The sequence below is a fragment of the Tupaia chinensis genome, unplaced genomic scaffold (genome assembly GCF_000334495.1).
Source record: "Tupaia chinensis unplaced genomic scaffold, TupChi_1.0 Scaffold000081_1, whole genome shotgun sequence".
Classification (NCBI taxonomy): domain Eukaryota; kingdom Metazoa; phylum Chordata; class Mammalia; order Scandentia; family Tupaiidae; genus Tupaia; species Tupaia belangeri.
Genome location: NW_006159542.1, coordinates 2,784,111 through 2,792,253, shown reverse-complemented (window position 1 = coordinate 2,792,253; position 8,143 = coordinate 2,784,111). Strand labels below are relative to the sequence as shown.

Sequence of the window (8,143 nt, the reverse complement as noted above, 5' to 3'; positions counted from 1 at the left end):
GGGCGGGGGGGGGGCCCCGACCAGCTCCCTGCCGTCGAAACCCGGGTGACACCTGCATCTCCGGCTGGGACCCGAGGCGGGGCCCCAAAGGGGCATCCGGCTCGAGGGATGAGCCGGGGTCGGCGAAGAACCGGACTCCCGGGAGCTGGAGCCAAGGCGTGACAGGGCTGGGAGAAACTGGGCCCTGTGAAGGCCGGACCCCGAGGGAAATGGGGAGCAGCTGGCGGCTTCCACCGCCTGCTAACAGTTTAGGAGTAAGCCCCTTCCTGCTTCCTGGGAATCCTGCTTCCTGGGCATCCTGCCTGCGGGTTCCCCGGGGTCGGCGAAGAACCGGACTCCCGGGAGCTGGAGCCAAGGCGTGACAGGGCTGGGAGAAACTGGGCCCTGTGAAGGCCGGACCCCGAGGGAAATGGGGAGCAGCTGGCGGCTTCCACCGCCTGCTAACAGTTTAGGAGTAAGCCCCTTCCTGCTTCCTGGGAATCCTGCTTCCTGGGCATCCTGCCTGCGGGTTCCGTAAACTATGGGATGTGGGACACTGTCCTGCCCGACGGTTTTGTGAAACAGAGTAAGATGAAATCCAGCCATTCTCACCCCCGTTTCACCACTTAACTATAGCCATGGTTTCCGGCCTTTACTTCACAGAGATTTCTTCCATAAGAGAGACGCCCCCAGGAGGGTCCTCATCCTTGGGCCCACCCGTCTCAGCCAGCCCCGGGAGCACTACTGTGGCGGCCTCGATCTGGCAGAGCGTTCTCTTCTTTTAAATGTGCATGTCTGTGCTGCTAACGGGGATCCTTGCTGTACGTTGAGTGTTTTCACTTAATATATCATGAATGTGGCCTTATCGTTCTTATACGCGTTTGTATTTGTCAGAACCATGCAAAAAAGTATTGACTCTGCAACTGAAAAGTCCAGGAATTCAACTGCCCAAATAATAGCTTTAGGACGCTCATTCTTCATCTCTTGATCCTTCATTCCGTGTTGAATTCATTTTCTTCAGGGGTAGATGGATCCTCTTTTCTACTGGGAAAGAAGTTCTAGGTCTTCATTGTCCCAGGCTACCAAACTCAGGAGCAAAAGTACCTTTTCTAATGTTTCCAGCAAAAATCTCCATCATGGATCTTATTGGTTTGTACTGAGTCATGGGCCCACCCCTAGACCAACAATTATTGAAAGGCCGGGCTGTCTGGAGCTGAAACACTGCGCCTGGGTCTGGGACAGGGCGAGAAGCCCATCAGCCCCACCTCTACCTGCGCCGAGGCGGACCACCCAGATTCCCCACTCAGGACTGAAGCGCTTTTCCCCCAGATGCTGGGAGTGGTGATAGCTGATGCCTCTCAGCTGAGTCCTGTGAAAGGCACTTATCAGAGAGCCACCTGAACCGAGGGCACACCTCTCCTAACCTCAGCCCTCACCCCGTGATTGATATGTGTGTACCCGTGTAAAGGCTGAGCCTGAACTCCTTTCCCTCAAGTCGAGAAAATACTGAGACTGTTTCAGTCCTGTGAGGTCTTTACAGCAACTGCATGGCAGGTCAACTCTCCGTCTGCCCAATCCCACTGCCTGGATTCCACCCAAGGGATCTTAAGGATACTCCCAATGCACATTCTGCATGAAAATATCCGGTTTTTTTCTCCTGGGAACCCAAACTAAGACACCCTCTCAAAGAACTGAAAGGGGATGGAGGAGGGTCGTTCCCCAAAGGAAAACCAAAACGCCTATACTAGGAGTGAGCCGGCAGTGCAGTGGAAAACAAAATGGCCTACAACTTTATTTTTTAATTTTGTCACAGAGCGTGTAGCTCACCAGACGAAAGGGGGTCGGGGAGAGGGAAGGAAGTACCCCCCCAGTGGGGTATGGTAACACCACAATCCCTTCTCCATCTCTCCACCGTTAGGACTTTGAGCATGCATGTGCGTGCGCGCACACATGCACATACCCAGGATATTTTTCAAGCCCTTGGGCTGGGACTCAAACCATGCAGTCAGCCACATGCAACTTGGCCCCCTTAACCACCAGTCCATGGAGCTGGCCCAGCTATTGTTTTTAATATTGCATGATATTCTATTAGATCATAATTTATTTTTCTACCACCCTACTATATTTGACACCACGATGACCTCCTTAAACAAATGGTTTTGTGCCTGTTGTATTTCCTTAAGATGTATCTTTGAAAATAGAATCGACGGCTCAAAAAAATAGCTTTTAAAACTTTTTCCACTTTCTCCTCCAGAAATCAGTAGCAACTGACTTTGTCACTGGAAGGCTGAGAAACTGCCTAAATCTGTGCACCTTCACAATTCCATATTGTGGTTCTTTCATTTTTATTTTTTAAAAATCACCAGTAGGCATACACTTGCCAGAGAGAAAGCACCTTCCAGTGCGGCGTGGTCACAATCCTCCTTCCTTCATTTCTCCATCCCATCAGGATTTGAGGCATGCGTGCACACATGCCCAGTATGTCGATCAAGCCACTGAGGCTGGGACTCAAAAGGTGGTTGGCCATGTGGGATTTGGTTTTCTCCGCATGGCACTTAATCACTGCATCATAGAGCTGACCCCACATTGTGGTTCTTTAACTTTACTATCTGATAGAATACGGTCTCCCAAGTCTTACATGTCTTAATTACTGCTGGACATTTCCTCTATTGAGCTATTGGTCATGGTTTGGCGGGCGTTAGCTCTTCTTACATTCATAAGGGCAGAGTTGTACAACTGAAAGCCCTTTCTGGTGGCAGGAAGTTAACATGTGTCTAGTAAAGAGATCTACCTATTAGAAACGTGACTGGATTGATGAATAGGACAGAATAGGTTGTGTGTCAAAAAGATATAGTGAAGAACTCAAAGGCAGAGACACAGGCAAGCATTAGGAAAGGCTCCTCATAGATCTAAGACCTGGACCTTGAGAAGATTTCCTTCCAGATGGCTCAGAGGAACAGAAAGCACAGTTCAACAAAGAGGAGAGCAGGAGGCAAGGCGCATAGTGGAGTGCATAAACTGAAAAATAGAGGGGACCAGCAGTTAGCGTAATGGCTATGTCGCTGGACTCCCATGTAGTCGACCGCGGTTCGCGTCCTGGCCCCAGTGGCTCAAAACTCACGCCAGGCGCATGTGCATGTTTGCCTAAGAGACTAAGAAGAGAATGGAGGAGAAGAGATTGCAGCGTGGCCATCCTCTCCCCGGGGGGGTGATTTCTCGCTATCTGTCTGGTGAGTGCACGCGCCCTATAGCAAAAACCTCTCAAAAAAAAACCCAAAAAACAAAAAAACTAAAAAATAGAAAAGACGCTACTGAATTACAAGAGTCATGGAAAACTTCAAAAACAAACAAAGCTATGGCAACAGTGGGATAGGCACAAGGTAAGGCATTTTAGAATTAAAAAAAAATAGGGGGCCAACAGGTGGCATGGAAGTTAAGGTGACTGGATCCTATATGGCTGACTGAGTGGTTCAAATCTCAAACTAGGCAACTTGAGACACATGCCAGGTGCGTGTGTGTCCAAAATTCCAAAAGGTGAGATGTAAGAGAAGTGATTGTGGAGTGACCATTTCCCATGGGGGATGCTTTCTCCCTTTCCAGTCTTTCTCTAGTAAGCACATGAGCTCTCTAGTGAAGAAAAAAAAAATTCACTGGATGGCTCAGTAGCACATTAGTGTACAAAGGACCAGATCCCATGTGGCCATCCATGGTGGGAATCCTGGTTCTGGCAGCTTGAAAAACACTCCAGAAGTGTGGGCATGTGTGGGTACCAAAAATCCTGACAGGATGGAGAAATGAAGCGGGAAATGATATAGTATGACCATGCCCCCATCCAGGTTGAGTGCTCACTTTCTCTCTGGTGAGTACATGAGCCCTTTGTGGTTGAGGCACTAGACTCCCACATAGCCGAACACAGTTCGAGTCCTGGACCTGGTGGCTTATTTTCTCCCTCTCCCTCTCTCTCTTTGGTGAGTGTATGTGCCCTATAGCAAACTTAATACTACTAAATAAAATATTATTTTTAAAAATCACATCCTTGTCCCTATTGCATTAATTTTAGAATTTAGAATAGATGAATCAGGAGCTAAAAGAATCACCAGGAGGTCTGTAGGTGTAGAGTGGCTTCTCTGGAGGTTTTCACAGGCATTTTTGAGCCTTGGGGAGGAGGTAGAACTTTGGACTACTAAGATGTCTTTGTGAACAACTGCTCCAAGCACGTATGTGACAGTCTCTCTCACTGACAGTGGCCCTTAGACTGGCGAGCTGCTGATCTCATGGTCTCAAAGTTTTACTTTCTTCCTTGAATTATTATCCCAGATGCTACAATATGTACACCCCAATGACCACAAGGGCAGAGGGTTGGCTTTTTAAATAATTCTAATGCTAAACAGCATTATCTTTTTTTCTCTAGCACTGTACCTATTGACCAGGTAAGGAATTCAATGTCGAGCTTCCGGTGTAGTGCTCTCTGCGGTCCCTGTGGCCGCTGCCAGCAAAGGACAAAGTAGAATTAGAAGATCGTGTGATGTTGGAGGAGGAGGATTTATCTTGGTGCCTTTAGGATGCCTGTTCCACTGTAGGTATATAACTATGCAAAGCAAAGAATCCAGGAAAGAATTGCCAGAGAAGGAATTAAAAATATGATACTATATGAGAGCACCCACCTTGATCCTGAAAGAAAGCAAAGCAAGGGCAACAGCGGTAGCTAGGCGATCTTGAGCACAGGGACCCAGGCACAACTCCCTGCAGCCAGTGTGGGCAAAGCTGGGATCAACCACATAAAACATTTTGTGTACAGTAAGAAAGCTCTCATCAAGTAAATAAAGTATGTGTAAGTTGTAGTCCTCTTTTCACACATATATGAAACCCTGCCAGTTAATTCTGGTACATATGGTAGACCTGTCACACTCAAAACACAACAGAATGTACTGGTGGTGTGATTTAGAATTATTAAACCTAGTGTTTAATGTACTTGAAAGAAAAGTTTCCTTGTAACAAATAATGAACTGAAAAAAAAAGAAACACAAGAATTCAAAAAACAATGAACAAAATAAACACTATGTTTATAATCATCATTAAAACACTCTCCTTTGGGGCCAGTGGACGGCATAGTGGTTTCATCGCTGGACTCACAAAAGGCTGATTGGGTTTGAGTCCTGGCCCTGGTGGCTTGATAATCATACCAGGAGCATGTGCATGCATACCCAAGATCCCAGGAGGAGAATGGAGAAGGGATTGCGGGGCATGGCCATCACCCGTGGGGGTGATTTCTCACTGTCTCTGTCACTCTCCTGGGCGCAAGTGCCCTAAGGCAAAAACCTCTAACAACAAAACATTCTCCCTATTGCCATGGATTTGAACAAATGAGACTTACTCTTTCCTGCTCCCTTTGAAGCAGGGAACTTTCACTTCCTGGACACTTACTATATGCACGCGCTTTACCCTGTCACCTAGTCTAATTCTCCACGAGGATTTTGTGAAGTAGTTAGCATCACCATACTGAAAAGTAAGATTCGGAGGTTAAAGCAATCTGTCCAAAGTCAACCTTGGTCTCTCTGGTTACAGCCAATACTCCACTCACTGTTCTTGAGAAGATAAAAGGAGAGACTGTCAAGTGACACGAAGTTTCTCCATGGCCTAATGAGACCAGTGAGGAAGTTTCTGTAAGAAACTGTTATGATACTGATCTAAACCACATGATCCGCTCCATCACAACGAAGATATTCTGAATCTTTTTAGAATTAAGGGGCCAGTAGGTAGTGCAGAGGTTGGGATGGCTGGCTCCCACACAGCTGGCTATGAAGTCCGAGTCCTGGACCAGGTGAAGGAGGATGGGGGGTGCTTTCTAACTTTCCCTCTGTGTCTCTCTCTGGCGAGCACACGTAAAGAAAAAGAAGAAAAGAAAGGAGCTGGACCAGCCTCATAGCCCAGTGATTAAGGAACCACCAGGTCCCATGTGGCTGACCATGGTTCAAACCCCAGCCTCACTGGCTTGAAAAATGTCCTAGGCATGTGTGCGGGTTATGACCAACATCCTGACAAGTAAGAAGATGCAGGAAAAAGAACTGCCTCCTGGAACAGTTTTGGGCTGGAGGACGATGAGAGGGCCGGAGCCGGGTCCCGAGCCCACGATGGAGGGTGATGTGCTGGATACACTGGAGGCGCTGGGGTATAAGGGACCACTCTTAGAACAAGCCCTTATCAAGGCAGCGGCGGGGGGGATTATCTTCACCTGAATTCTCAGAGCTCTGTGTTTGGTTAGGCTCTCAGATAGTCATTATGCAACTTGGAAGAAAGTATCACTGCAGCTGGGAGAAATGACCTAGCGAGCTTCCAGCTTGAGATAAGAAATGGCATGTCCATACTCTGTACTCAGAAGACTGTTTGAAACTTGTTATCTTTAGGTACAGAACTTCAGGCTTTACAGATATTGTAGAACAAGAAATGTAAACATTCTCAGTTAGTTAAAAATAGTGAAATTTATCAAGAGGTTCAAGCTACGTGTGACACCCTTGGCGTACCCAAGTCAACAACTTCTGACATTCCACATATGCTAAACCAAGTGGAATCAAAGGTGAAGGATATTCTCTCAAAAGTCCAGAAAAATCATGTGGGAAAACCACTGCTGAAAACCGATTTAAATCCAGAACAGGTGGAAAAACTGGAAAGAATCAATGATGCTCTTTCCTGTGAATATGAATGCCGACGGCGGATGTTAATGAAACGATTAGATGTGACAGTGCAGTCCTTTGGATGGACTGATAGAGCAAAGGTAAAAACAGATGACATAGCAAGAATTTACCAGCCTAAGCGTTATGCTTTGTCGCCCAAGACAATGATTACACTGGCACATCTGCCTGCTGCTTGTGAAGATCCAAGATCATCAGAACAAGCAGTGGCACCAGCTGGGAAAAGGCTGTTTGTGCTATTAATAAGGTGCTGACAGGAAGGGTAACCGACAGGGGAGGACGGCCGAATGAAATTGAACCGCCTCCCGGAATGCCCCCTTGGCAGAAGAGACAAGAATGTGGTGGAAGAGGTTGGGGAGGTGGAGGAGGTGGTGGAGGAGGAGGTGGGGAAGGAGGAGATAGAGGAGGTTTCCAAGGCAGGGGAGATTATAGTGGGAGGGGAGATTTTGGTGGAAGAGGAGGCTATGTGGTGGAAGAGGGGGCTATGGTGGAAGAGGAGGCTATGGTGGAAGAGGCTATGGTGGAAGAGGGGGCTATGGTGGAAGAAGGGGCTATGGTGGAAGAGGGGGCTATGGTGGAAGAGGGGACTATGGTGGAAGAAGGGGCTATGGTGGAAGAGGGGGCTATGGTGGAAGAGGTTATGGAGATCCATATGGAGGAGGAGGAGGTGGCAGATATAGAAGATATTAAAAACTACAAAAATTGGAAAGCAGTTCTTACTTTGACGGGTTACTATGTAAGAACATTGTTTTATACTACCAATTGATTTCTCAGACAAAGTCGTAATTTTTCCCCATATTCTGTGTACCCTTGAGCATGTATCTTTTTAAAAAACAAAAAAATGAACAAACATTTTTTAAAATGTAAATATTTGTTACCATCAAATTTGGAAAATAGGAAATATTTTATTGTCGTGAAGAATTGACTGTTACCTGTATTCTGTTCAGGTTCGACATGTTAAATGACCCCACCTGCAATGGAAAGGAATATAGACTCTTGCTTCATCTATATTCCTGTGGATGTGCTTTGTACTTGTCAATTCTACTTTATAGAATAGGGAAAGGGACTGATAATTGTGCTCAATTAGTAGTTGTCATGATTTGTTTTTTACAGGAAGGAAATCTCCTCCTGTAACAACTGCAAAAAACAAATCCTGAGGGGAACCAGCAGTTAGCGTAATGGCTATGTCACTGGACTCCCACGTAGTCGACCGCAGTTCACGTCCCAGACCCGGTGGCTTAAAACTCATGCCGGGTGCGTGTGCGTGTGTGCCCAAGATCCCGAGAGGAGAATGGAGGAGAAGGGATTGCAGTGTTACCATGCCCCCTGGTGGGTGATTTCTCGCTTTCTGTCTGTCTCTGTCTGGCTGGCGAGTGCACATGCCCTATAGCGAAAATCTCTCAAAAAAAAAAAAAAATCCTTTGGCCAGGTTTCTATTAAAGTTCCACTAACTGAAATCCCCCCCCCCCACAAAC

At 46.9% G+C, this 8,143-nt stretch overlaps 1 pseudogene; it reads left to right on the top strand.

Annotated features, from left to right (window-relative positions):
- The first annotated feature begins 5,796 nt into the window (after nucleotides 1–5,796).
- On the top strand, nucleotides 5,797–7,554 carry LOC102471487 (protein FAM98B-like; annotated as a pseudogene).
- Nucleotides 7,555–8,143: the final 589 nt, after the last annotated feature.